The sequence below is a fragment of the Monomorium pharaonis genome, chromosome 8 (assembly GCF_013373865.1).
Source record: "Monomorium pharaonis isolate MP-MQ-018 chromosome 8, ASM1337386v2, whole genome shotgun sequence".
NCBI lineage: Eukaryota > Metazoa > Arthropoda > Insecta > Hymenoptera > Formicidae > Monomorium > Monomorium pharaonis.
The window spans coordinates 22,378,451-22,389,787 of NC_050474.1; positions in this window are offsets into that span (position 1 = coordinate 22,378,451).

The following is an 11,337-nucleotide window of genomic DNA, read 5'->3' on the forward strand; positions in this document are numbered from 1 at the left end:
TAATTTTCGTTGTCGTGCTGGATAGTTTTTACATATCTGGCGACATTCTCCACAGTTCTCGTATTCTGCATTGTTTTTTCTTAATGTTTAAACAGAGTTCTAACGTTCTAACTTGTGTACACAATTTTAAGAAGCTGAAATCAGCACGAAAATTAATTTAATTGTCGTGCTGGATAGTTTTTAGATATCTGGCGACAATTCTCCACAGTTCTCGTATTCTGCATTGTTTTTTCTTAATGTTTAAACAGAGTTCTAACGTTCTAACTTGTGTACACAATTTTAAGAAGCTGAAATCAGCACGAAAATTAATTTTAATTGTCGTGCTGGATAGTTTTTAGATATCTGGCGACAATTCTCCACAGTTCTCGTATTCTGCATTGTTTTTTCTTAATGTTTAAACAGAGTTCTAACGTTCTAACTTGTGTACACAATTTTAAGAAGCTGAAATCAGCACGAAAATTAATTTTCGTTGTCGTGCTGGATAGTTTTTACATATCTGGCGACAATTCTCCACAGTTCTCGTATCTGCATTGTTTTTCTTAATGTTTAAACAGAGTTCTAACGTTTCTAACTTGTGTACACAATTTTAAGAAGCTGAAATCAGCACGAAAATTAATTTTAATTGTCGTGCTGGATAGTTTTTAGATATCTGGCGACAATTCTCCACAGTTCTCGTATTCTGCATTGTTTTTTCTTAATGTTTAAACAGAGTTCTAACGTTCTAACTTGTGTACACAATTTTAAGAAGCTGAAATCAGCACGAAAATTAATTTTAATTGTCGTGCTGGATAGTTTTTACATATCTGGCGACAATTCTCCACAGGTTCTCGCTATTCTGCCTTTTTTTTCTTAATGTTTAAACAGAGTTCTAACGTTCTAACTTGTGTACACAATTTTTAAGAAGCTGAAATCAGCCCGAAAATTAATTTTTAAGTTGTCGTGCTGGATAGTTTTTAGATATCTGGCGGACAATTCTCCACAGTTCTCGTATTCTGCATTGTTTTTTCTTAATGTTAAACAGAGTTCTAACGTTCTAACTTGTGTACACAATTTTAAGAAGCTGAAATCAGCCCGAAAATTAATTTTCGTTGTCGTGCTGGATAGTTTTTAATATCTGGCGACAATTCTCCACAGTTCTCGTATTCTGCATTGTTTTTTCTTAATGTTTAAACAGAGTTCTAACGTTCTAACTTGTGTACACAATTTAAGAAGCTGAAATCAGCCCGAAATTAATTTTCGTTGTCGTGCGGGATAGTTTTTACATATCTGGCGACAATTCCTCCAAAGTTTCTCGATATTCTGCATTGTTTTTTTTCTTAATGTTTAACAGAGTTCTAACGTTTCTAACTTGTGTACACAATTTTAAGAAGCTGAAATCAGCCCGAAAATTAATTTTCGTTGTCGTGCTGGATAGTTTTTTAGATATCTGGCGACAATTCTCCACAGTTCTCGTATTCTGCATTGTTTTTTCTTAATGTTTAAACAGAGTTCTAACGTTCTAACTGTGTGTACACAATTTTAAGAAGCTGAAATCAGCCCGAAAATTAATTTTCGTTGTCGTGCTGGATAGTTTTTACATATCTGGCGACCAATTCTCCACAGTTCTCGTATCCTGCATTGTTTTTTCTTAATGTTTAAACAGAGTTCTAACGTTTCTAACTTGTGTACACATTTTAAGACGCTGAAATCAGCCCGAAAATTAATTTTCGTTGTCGTGCTGGATAGTTTTTTAGATATCTGGCGACCAATTCTCCACAGTTCTCGTATTCTGCATTGTTTTTTCTTAATGTTTAAACAGAGTTCTAACGTTCTAACTTGTGTACACAATTTTAAGAAGCTGAAATCAGCCCGAAAATTAATTTTCGTTGTCGTGCTGGATAGTTTTTACAATATCTGGCGACACTTCTCCACAGTTCTCGTATTCTGCATTGTTTTTTCTTAATGTTTAAACAGAGTTCTAACGTTTCTAACTTGTGTACACAATTTTAAAGAAGCTGAAATCAGCACGAAAATTAATTTTAGTTGTCGTGCTGGATAGTTTTTAGATATCTGGCGACAATTCTCCACAGTTCTCGTATTCTGCATTGTTTTTTCTTAATGTTTAAACAGAGTTCTAACGTTCTAACTTTGTGTACACAATTTTAAGAAGCTTGAAATCAGCCCGAAAATTAATTTTCGTTGTCGTGCTGGATAGTTTTTACGATATCTGGCGACAATTCTCCACAGTTCTCGTATTCTGCATTGTTTTTTTCTTAATGTTTAAACAGAGTTCTAACGTTCTAACTTGTGTACACAATTTTAAGAAGCTGAAATCAGCCCGAAAATTAATTTTCGTTGTCGTGCTGGATAGTTTTTAGATATCTGGCGACAATTCTCCACAGTTCTCGTATTCTGCATTGTTTTTTCTTAATGTTTAAACAGAGTTCTAACGTTCTAACTTGTGTACACAATTTTAAGAAGCTGAAATCAGCCCGAAAATTAATTTTCGTTGTCGTGCTGGATAGTTTTTACATATCTGGCGACAATTCTCCACAGTTCTCGTATTCTGCATTGTTTTTTCTTAATGTTTAAACAGAGTTCTAACGTTCTAACTTGTGTACACAATTTTAAGAAGCTGAAATCAGCCCGAAAATTAATTTTCGTTGTCGTGCTGGATAGTTTTTAGATATCTGGCGACAATTCTCCACAGTTCTCGTATTCTGCATTGTTTTTTCTTAATGTTTAAACAGAGTTCTAACGTTCTAACTTGTGTACACAATTTTAAGAAGCTGAAATCAGCCCGAAAATTAATTTTCCGTTGTCGTGCTGGATAGTTTTTACATATCTGGCGACAATTCCTCCACAGTTCTCGTATTCTGCATTGTTTTTTCTTAATGTTTAAACAGAGTTCTAACGTTCTAACTTGTGTACACAATTTTAAGAAGCTGAAATCAGCCCGAAAATTAATTTTCGTTGTCGTGCTGGATAGTTTTTACATATCTGGCGACAATTCTCCACAGTTCTCGTATTCTGCATTGTTTTTTCTTAATGTTTAAACAGAGTTCTAACGTTCTAACTTGTGTACACAATTTTAAGAAGCTGAAATCAGCCCGAAAATTAATTTTCGTTGTCGTGCTGGATAGTTTTTAGATATCTGGCGACAATTCTCCACAGTTCTCGTATTCTGCATTGTTTTTTCTTAATGTTTAAACAGAGTTCTAACGTTCTAACTTGTGTACACAATTTTAAGAAGCTGAAATCAGCACGAAAATTAATTTTACTTGTCGTGCTGGATAGTTTTTAGATATCTGGCGACAATTCTCCACAGTTCTCGTATTCTGCATTGTTTTTTCTTAATGTTTAAACAGAGTTCTAACGTTCTAACTTGTGTACACAATTTTAAGAAGCTGAAATCAGCCCGAAAATTAATTTTCGTTGTCGTGCTGGATAGTTTTTACATATCTGGCGACAATTCTCCACAGTTCTCGTATTCTGCATTGTTTTTTCTTAATGTTTAAACAGAGTTCTAACGTTCTAACTTGTGTACACAATTTTAAGAAGCTGAAATCAGCACGAAAATTAATTTTCAGTTGTCGTGCTGGATAGTTTTTAAATATCTGGCGACAATTCTCCACAGTTCTCGTATTCTGCATTGTTTTTTCTTAATGTTTAAACAGAGTTCTAACGTTCTAACTTGTGTACACAATTTTAAGAAGCTGAAATCAGCCCGAAAATTAATTTTCGTTGTCGTGCTGGATAGTTTTTAGATATCTGGCGACAATTCTCCACAGTTCTCGTATTCTGCATTGTTTTTTCTTAATGTTTAAACAGAGTTCTAACGTTCTAACTTGTGTACACAATTTTAAGAAGCTGAAATCAGCCCGAAAATTAATTTTCGTTGTCGTGCTGGATAGTTTTTAGATATCTGGCGACAATTCTCCACAGTTCTCGTATTCTGCATTGTTTTTTCTTAATGTTTAAACAGAGTTCTAACGTTCTAACTTGTGTACACAATTTTAAGAAGCTGAAATCAGCCCGAAAATTAATTTTCGTTGTCGTGCTGGATAGTTTTTTACATATCTGGCGACAATTCTCCACAGTTCTCGTATTCTGCATTGTTTTTTCTTAATGTTTAAACAGAGTTCTAACGTTCTAACTTGTGTACACAATTTTAAGAAGCTGAAATCAGCACGAAATTAATTTTCGTTGTCGTGCTGGATAGTTTTTAGATATCTGGCGACAATTCTCCACAGTTCTCGTATTCTGCATTGTTTTTTCTTAATGTTTAAACAGAGTTCTAACGTTCTAACTTGTGTACACAATTTTAAGAAGCTGAAATCAGCACGAAAATTAATTTTAATTGTCGTGCTGGATAGTTTTTAGATATCTGGCGACAATTCTCCACAGTTCTCGTATTCTGCATTGTTTTTTCTTAATGTTTAAACAGAGTTCTAACGTTCTAACTTGTGTACACAATTTTAAGAAGCTGAAATCAGCCCGAAAATTAATTTTCGTTGTCGTGCTGGATAGTTTTTACATATCTGGCGACAATTCTCCACAGTTCTCGTATTCTGCATTGTTTTTTCTTAATGTTTAAACAGAGTTCTATACGTTCTAACTTGTGTACACAATTTTAAGAAGCTGAAATCAGCACGAAAATTAATTTTAATTGTCGTGCTGGATAGTTTTTAGATATCTGGCGACAATTCTCCACAGTTCTCGTATTCTGCATTGTTTTTTCTTAATGTTTAAACAGAGTTCTAACGTTCTAACTTGTGTACACAATTTTAAGAAGCTGAAATCAGCCCGAAAATTAATTTTCGTTGTCGTGCTGGATAGTTTTTACATATCTGGCGACAATTCTCCACAGTTCTCGTATTCTGCATTGTTTTTTCTTAATGTTTAAACAGAGTTCTAACGTTCTAACTTGTGTACACAATTTTAAGAAGCTGAAATCAGCCCGAAAATTAATTTTCGTTGTCGTGCTGGATAGTTTTTAGATATCTGGCGACAATTCTCCACAGTTCTCGTATTCTGCATTGTTTTTTCTTAATGTTTAAACAGAGTTCTAACGTTCTAACTTGTGTACACAATTTTAAGAAGCTGAAATCAGCCCGAAAATTAATTTTCGTTGTCGTGCTGGATAGTTTTTACATATCTGGCGACAATTCTCCACAGTTCTCGTATTCTGCATTGTTTTTTCTTAATGTTTAAACAGAGTTCTAACGTTCTAACTTGTGTACACAATTTTAAGAAGCTGAAATCAGCCCAAAAATTAATTTTAGTTGTCGTGCTGGATAGTTTTTAGATATCTGGCGAAAATTCTCCACAGTTCTCGTACTCTGCATTGCTTTTTCTTAATGTTTAAACAGAGTTCTAACGTTCTAACTTGTGTACACAATTTTAAGAAGCTGAAATCAGCCCGAAAATTAATTTTCGTTGTCGTGCTGGATAGTTTTTACATATCTGGCGACAATTCTCCACAGTTCTCGTATTCTGCATTGTTTTTTCTTAATGTTTAAACAGAGTTCTAACGTTCTAACTTGTGTACACAATTTTAAGAAGCTGAAATCAGCACGAAAATTAATTTTAATTGTCGTGCTGGATAGTTTTTAGATATCTGGCGACAATTCTCCACAGTTCTCGTACTTCTGCATTGTTTTTTCTTAATGTTTAAACAGAGTTCTAACGTTCTAACTTGTGTACACAATTTAAGAAGCTGAAATCAGCCCGAAAATTAATTTTCGTTGTCGTGCTGGATAGTTTTTACATATCTGGCGACAATTCTCCACAGTTCTCGTATTCTGCATTGTTTTTTCTTAATGTTTAAACAGAGTTCTAACGTTCTAACTTGTGTACACAATTTTAAGAAGCTGAAATCAGCCCGAAAATTAATTTTCGTTGTCGTGCTGGATAGTTTTTAGATATCTGGCGACAATTCTCCACAGTTCTCGTATTCTGCATTGTTTTTTCTTAATGTTTAAACAGAGTTCTAACGTTCTAACTTGTGTACACAATTTTAAGAAGCTGAAATCAGCCCGAAAATTAATTTTCGTTGTCGTGCTGGATAGTTTTTACATATCTGGCGACAATTCTCCACAGTTCTCGTATTCTGCATTGTTTTTTCTTAATGTTTAAACAGAGTTCTAACGTTCTAACTTGTGTACACAATTTTAAGAAGCTGAAATCAGCCCGAAAATTAATTTTCGTTGTCGTGCTGGATAGTTTTCAGATATCTGGCGAATATTCTCGACAGTTCTCGTATACTGCATTGTTTTTCCTTAATTATTAAACAGAGTTCTATCGTTTAAACTTGTGTACACAATTTTAAGAGGCTGAAATCGGCACGAAAATTAATTTTAATTGTCGTGCTGGATAGTTTTTAGATATCTGGCGACAATTCTCGACAGTTCTCGTATTCTGCATTGTTTTTTCTTAATGTTTAAACAGAGTTCTATCGTTTAAACTTGTGTACACAATTTTAAGAGGCTGAAATCAGCACGAAAATTAATTTTAATTGTCGTGCTGGATAGTTTTTACATATCTGGCGACAATTCTCGACAGTTCTCGTATTCTGCATTGTTTTTTTTTAATGTTTAAACAGAGTTCTATCGTTTAAACTTGTGTACACAATTTTAAAAGGCTGAAATCAGCACGAAATTTAATTTTAATTGTCGTGCTGGATAGTTTTTAGATATCTGGCGACAATTCTCGACAGTTCTCGTATTCTGCATTGTTTTTTTTAATGTTTAAACAGAGTTCTAACGTTCTAATTTGTGTACACAATTTTAAGAAGCTGAAATCAGCCCGAAAATTAATTTTCGTTGTCGTGCTGGATAGTTTTTAGATATCTGGCGACAATTCTCCACAGTTCTCGTATTCTGCATTGTTTTTTCTTAATGTTTAAACAGAGTTCTAACGTTTTAACTTGTGTACACAATTTTAAGAAGCTGAAATCAGCACGAAAATTAATTTTAATTGTCGTGCTGGATAGTTTTTAGATATCTGGCGACAATTCTCCACAGTTCTCGTATTCTGCATTGTTTTTTCTTAATGTTTAAACAGAGTTCTAACGTTCTAACTTGTGTACACAATTTTAAGACGCTGAAATCAGCACGAAAATTAATTTTAATTGTCGTGCTGGATAGTTTTTAGATATCTGGCGACAATTCTCCACAGTTCTCGTATTCTGCATTGTTTTTTCTTAATGTTTAAACAGAGTTCTAACGTTCTAACTTGTGTACACAATTTTAAGAAGCTGAAATCAGCCCGAAAATTAATTTTCGTTGTCGTGCTGGATAGTTTTTACATATCTGGCGACAATTCTCCACAGTTCTCGTATTCTGCATTGCTTTTTCTTAATGTTTAAACAGAGTTCTATCGTTTAAACTTGTGTACACAATTTTAAGAAGCTGAAATCAGCACGAAAATTAATTTTAATTGTCGTGCTGGATAGTTTTTACATATCTGGCGACAATTCTCCACAGTTCTCGTACTCTGCATTGTTTTTTCTTAATGTTTAAACAGAGTTCTAACTTTCTAACTTGTGTACACAATTTTAAGAAGCTGAAATCAGCCCGAAAATTAATTTTCGTTGTCGTGCTGGATAGTTTTTACATATCTGGCGACAATTCTCCACAGTTCTCGCATTCTGCATTGTTTTTTCTTAATGTTTAAACAGAGTTCTAACGTTCTAACTTGTGTACACAATTTTAAGAAGCTGAAATCAGCCCGAAAATTAATTTTCGTTGTCGTGCTGGATAGTTTTTAGATATCTGGCGACAATTCTCCACAGTTCTCGTATTCTGCATTGTTTTTTCTTAATGTTTAAACAGAGTTCTAACGTTCTAACTTGTGTACACAATTTTAAGAAGCTGAAATCAGCCCGAAAATTAATTTTCGTTGTCGTGCTGGATAGTTTTTACATATCTGGCGACAATTCTCCACAGTTCTCGTATTCTGCATTGTTTTTTCTTAATGTTTAAACAGAGTTCTAACGTTCTAACTTGTGTACACAATTTTAAGAAGCTGAAATCAGCCCGAAAATTAATTTTCGTTGTCGTGCTGGATAGTTTTTACATATCTGGCGACAATTCTCCACAGTTCTCGTATTCTGCATTGTTTTTTCTTAATGTTTAAACAGAGTTCTAACGTTCTAACTTGTGTACACAATTTTAAGAAGCTGAAATCAGCCCGAAAATTAATTTTCGTTGTCGTGCTAGATAGTTTTTACATATCTGGTGACAATTCTCCACAGTTCTCGTATTCTGCATTGTTTTTTCTTAATGTTTAAACAGAGTTCTAACGTTCTAACTTGTGTACACAATTTTAAGAAGCTGAAATCAGCCCGAAAATTAATTTTCGTTGTCGTGCTCGATAGTTTTTAGATATCTGGCGACAATTCTCCACAGTTCTCGTATTCTGCATTGTTTTTTCTTAATTTTTAAACAGAGTTCTAACGTTCTAACTTGTGTACACAATTTTAAGAAGCTGAAATCAGCCCGAAAATTAATTTTCGTTGTCGTGCTGGATAGTTTTTACACATCTAGCGACAATTCTCCACAGTTCTCTTATTCTGCATTGTTTTTTCTTAATGTTTAAACAGAGTTCTAACGTTCTAACTTGTGTACACAATTTTAAGAAGCTAAAATCAGCACGAAAATTAATTTTAATTGTCGTGCTGGATAGTTTTTAGATATCTGGCGACAATCCTCCACAGTTCTCGTATTCTGCATTGTTTTTTCTTAATGTTTAAACAGAGTTCTAACGTTCTAACTTGTGTACACAATTTTAAGAAGTTGAAATCAGCCCGAAAATTAATTTTCGTTGTCGTGCTGGATAGTTTTTACATATCTGGCGACAATTCTCCAAAGTTCTCGTATTCTGCATTGTTTTTTCTTAATGTTTAAACAGAGTTCTAACGTTCTAACTTGTGTACACAATTTTAGGAGGCTGAAATCAGCACGAAAATTAATTTTAATTGTCGTGCTGGATAGTTTTTACATATCTGGCGGCAATTCTCCACAGTTCTCGTACTCTGCATTGTTTTTTCTTAATGTTTAAACAGAGTTCTAACGTTCTAACTTGTGTACACAATTTTAAGAAGCTGAAATCAGCCCGAAAATTAATTTTCGTTGTCGTGCTGGATAGTTTTTACATATCTGGCGACAATTCTCCACAGTTCTCGTATTCTGCATTGTTTTTTCTTAATGTTTAAACAGAGTTCTAACGTTCTAATTTGTGTACACAATTTTAAGAAGCTGAAATCAGCCCGAAAATTAATTTTCGTTGTCGTGCTGGATAGTTTTTAGATATCTGGCGACAATTCTCCACAGTTCTCGTATTCTGCATTGTTTTTTCTTAATGTTTAAACAGAGTTCTAACGTTCTAACTTGTGTACACAATTTTAGAAGGCTGAAATCAGCACAAAATTAATTTTAATTGTCGTGCTGGATAGTTTTTACATATCTGGCGACAATTCTCCACAGTTCTCGTATTCTGCATTGTTTTTTCTTAATGTTTAAACAGAGTTCTATCGTTTAAACTTGTGTACACAATTTTAAGAGGCTGAAATCAGCACGAAAATTAATTTTAATTGTCGTGCTGGATAGTTTTCAGATATCTGGCGAATATTCTCGACAGTTCTCGTATACTGCATTGTTTTTCCTTAATTATTAAACAGAGTTCTATCGTTTAAACTTGTGTACACAATTTTAAGAGGCTGAAATCGGCACGAAAATTAATTTTAATTGTCGTGCTGGATAGTTTTTAGATATCTGGCGACAATTCTCGACAGTTCTCGTATTCTGCATTGTTTTTTCTTAATGTTTAAACAGAGTTCTATCGTTTAAACTTGTGTACACAATTTTAAGAGGCTGAAATCAGCACGAAAATTAATTTTAATTGTCGTGCTGGATAGTTTTTACATATCTGGCGACAATTCTCGACAGTTCTCGTATTCTGCATTGTTTTTTTTTTAATGTTTAAACAGAGTTCTATCGTTTAAACTTGTGTACACAATTTTAAAAGGCTGAAATCAGCACGAAATTTAATTTTAATTGTCGTGCTGGATAGTTTTTAGATATCTGGCGACAATTCTCGACAGTTCTCGTATTCTGCATTGTTTTTTCTTAATGTTTAAACAGAGTTCTATCGTTTTAACTTGTGTACACAATTTTAAAAGGCTGAAATCGGCACGAAATTTAATTTTAATTGTCGTGCTGGATATTTTTTAGATATCTGGCGACAATTCTCGACAGTTCTCGTATTCTGCATTGTTTTTTCTTAATGTTTAAACAGAGTTCTAACGTTTTAACTTGTGTACACAATTTTAAGAGGCTGAAATCAGCACGAAAATTAATTTTAATTGTCGTGCTGGATAGTTTTTAGATATCTGGCGACAATCCTCGACAGTTCTCGTATTCTGCATTGTTTTTTCTTAATGTTTAAACAGAGGTCTATCGTTTAAACTTGTGTACACAATTTTAAGAGGCTGAAATCAGCACGAAAATTAATTTTAATTGTCGTGCTGGATAGTTTTTACATATCTGGCGACAATTCTCGACAGTTTTCGTATACTGCATTGTTTTCTATAATTTTTAAACAGAGTTCTAACGTTTAAACTTGTGTACATAATTTTAAATGGCTGAAATCAGCACGAAACTAAAATTTAATTGTCGTGCTGGATAGTTTTTTTTATATCTGACGATAATTCTCGGCAGTTCTCGTATACTGCTGTTTTTCTATAATTTTTAAACAGAGTTCTAATGTTTAAACGTGTGTACATAATTTTAAATGCCCGAAATCAGCACGACACATGAATTATACTGTCGTGCTGGATAGTTTTGACATATCTGGAGGCAATTCTCTTTGTATTTACTTTCTATTTTTATTGTGCATCATATAAACATTACATTTTTATATAATAAAAATAAAAAATATATAAATTTGTTACATTATTGTTAGTAATAAGTGATCCGTGAAACTTGCAAACGTTTCCGGATCAAATGGACTCGCGCGTCAATGGTGAGCGCGTTATGCATTTTCGTTACTTTAATTTTCCGCCGTAATTCGTTCGAGCGCGTACTTATCGATATATTCATAAGAAAATTTTAAATATTTACAATTTAAATCTTTTTTAAAAAAAACTGTTGATACATTTTTAAGTATTTGAAAACGGGAAATAAACATCTTATTTTTATATCTTAAAGTCAAACTCTTTTTCTATAATGCAATATAATCTTGTCCGGAATATAATTTTTTAATCTTTTTTATTGCGTCCGTATCACATTTTTGGGATAATTGTAAGAATTAATTATGACTAATGATTTAAAAGACATAGAAAAAGTTAAATTTAAT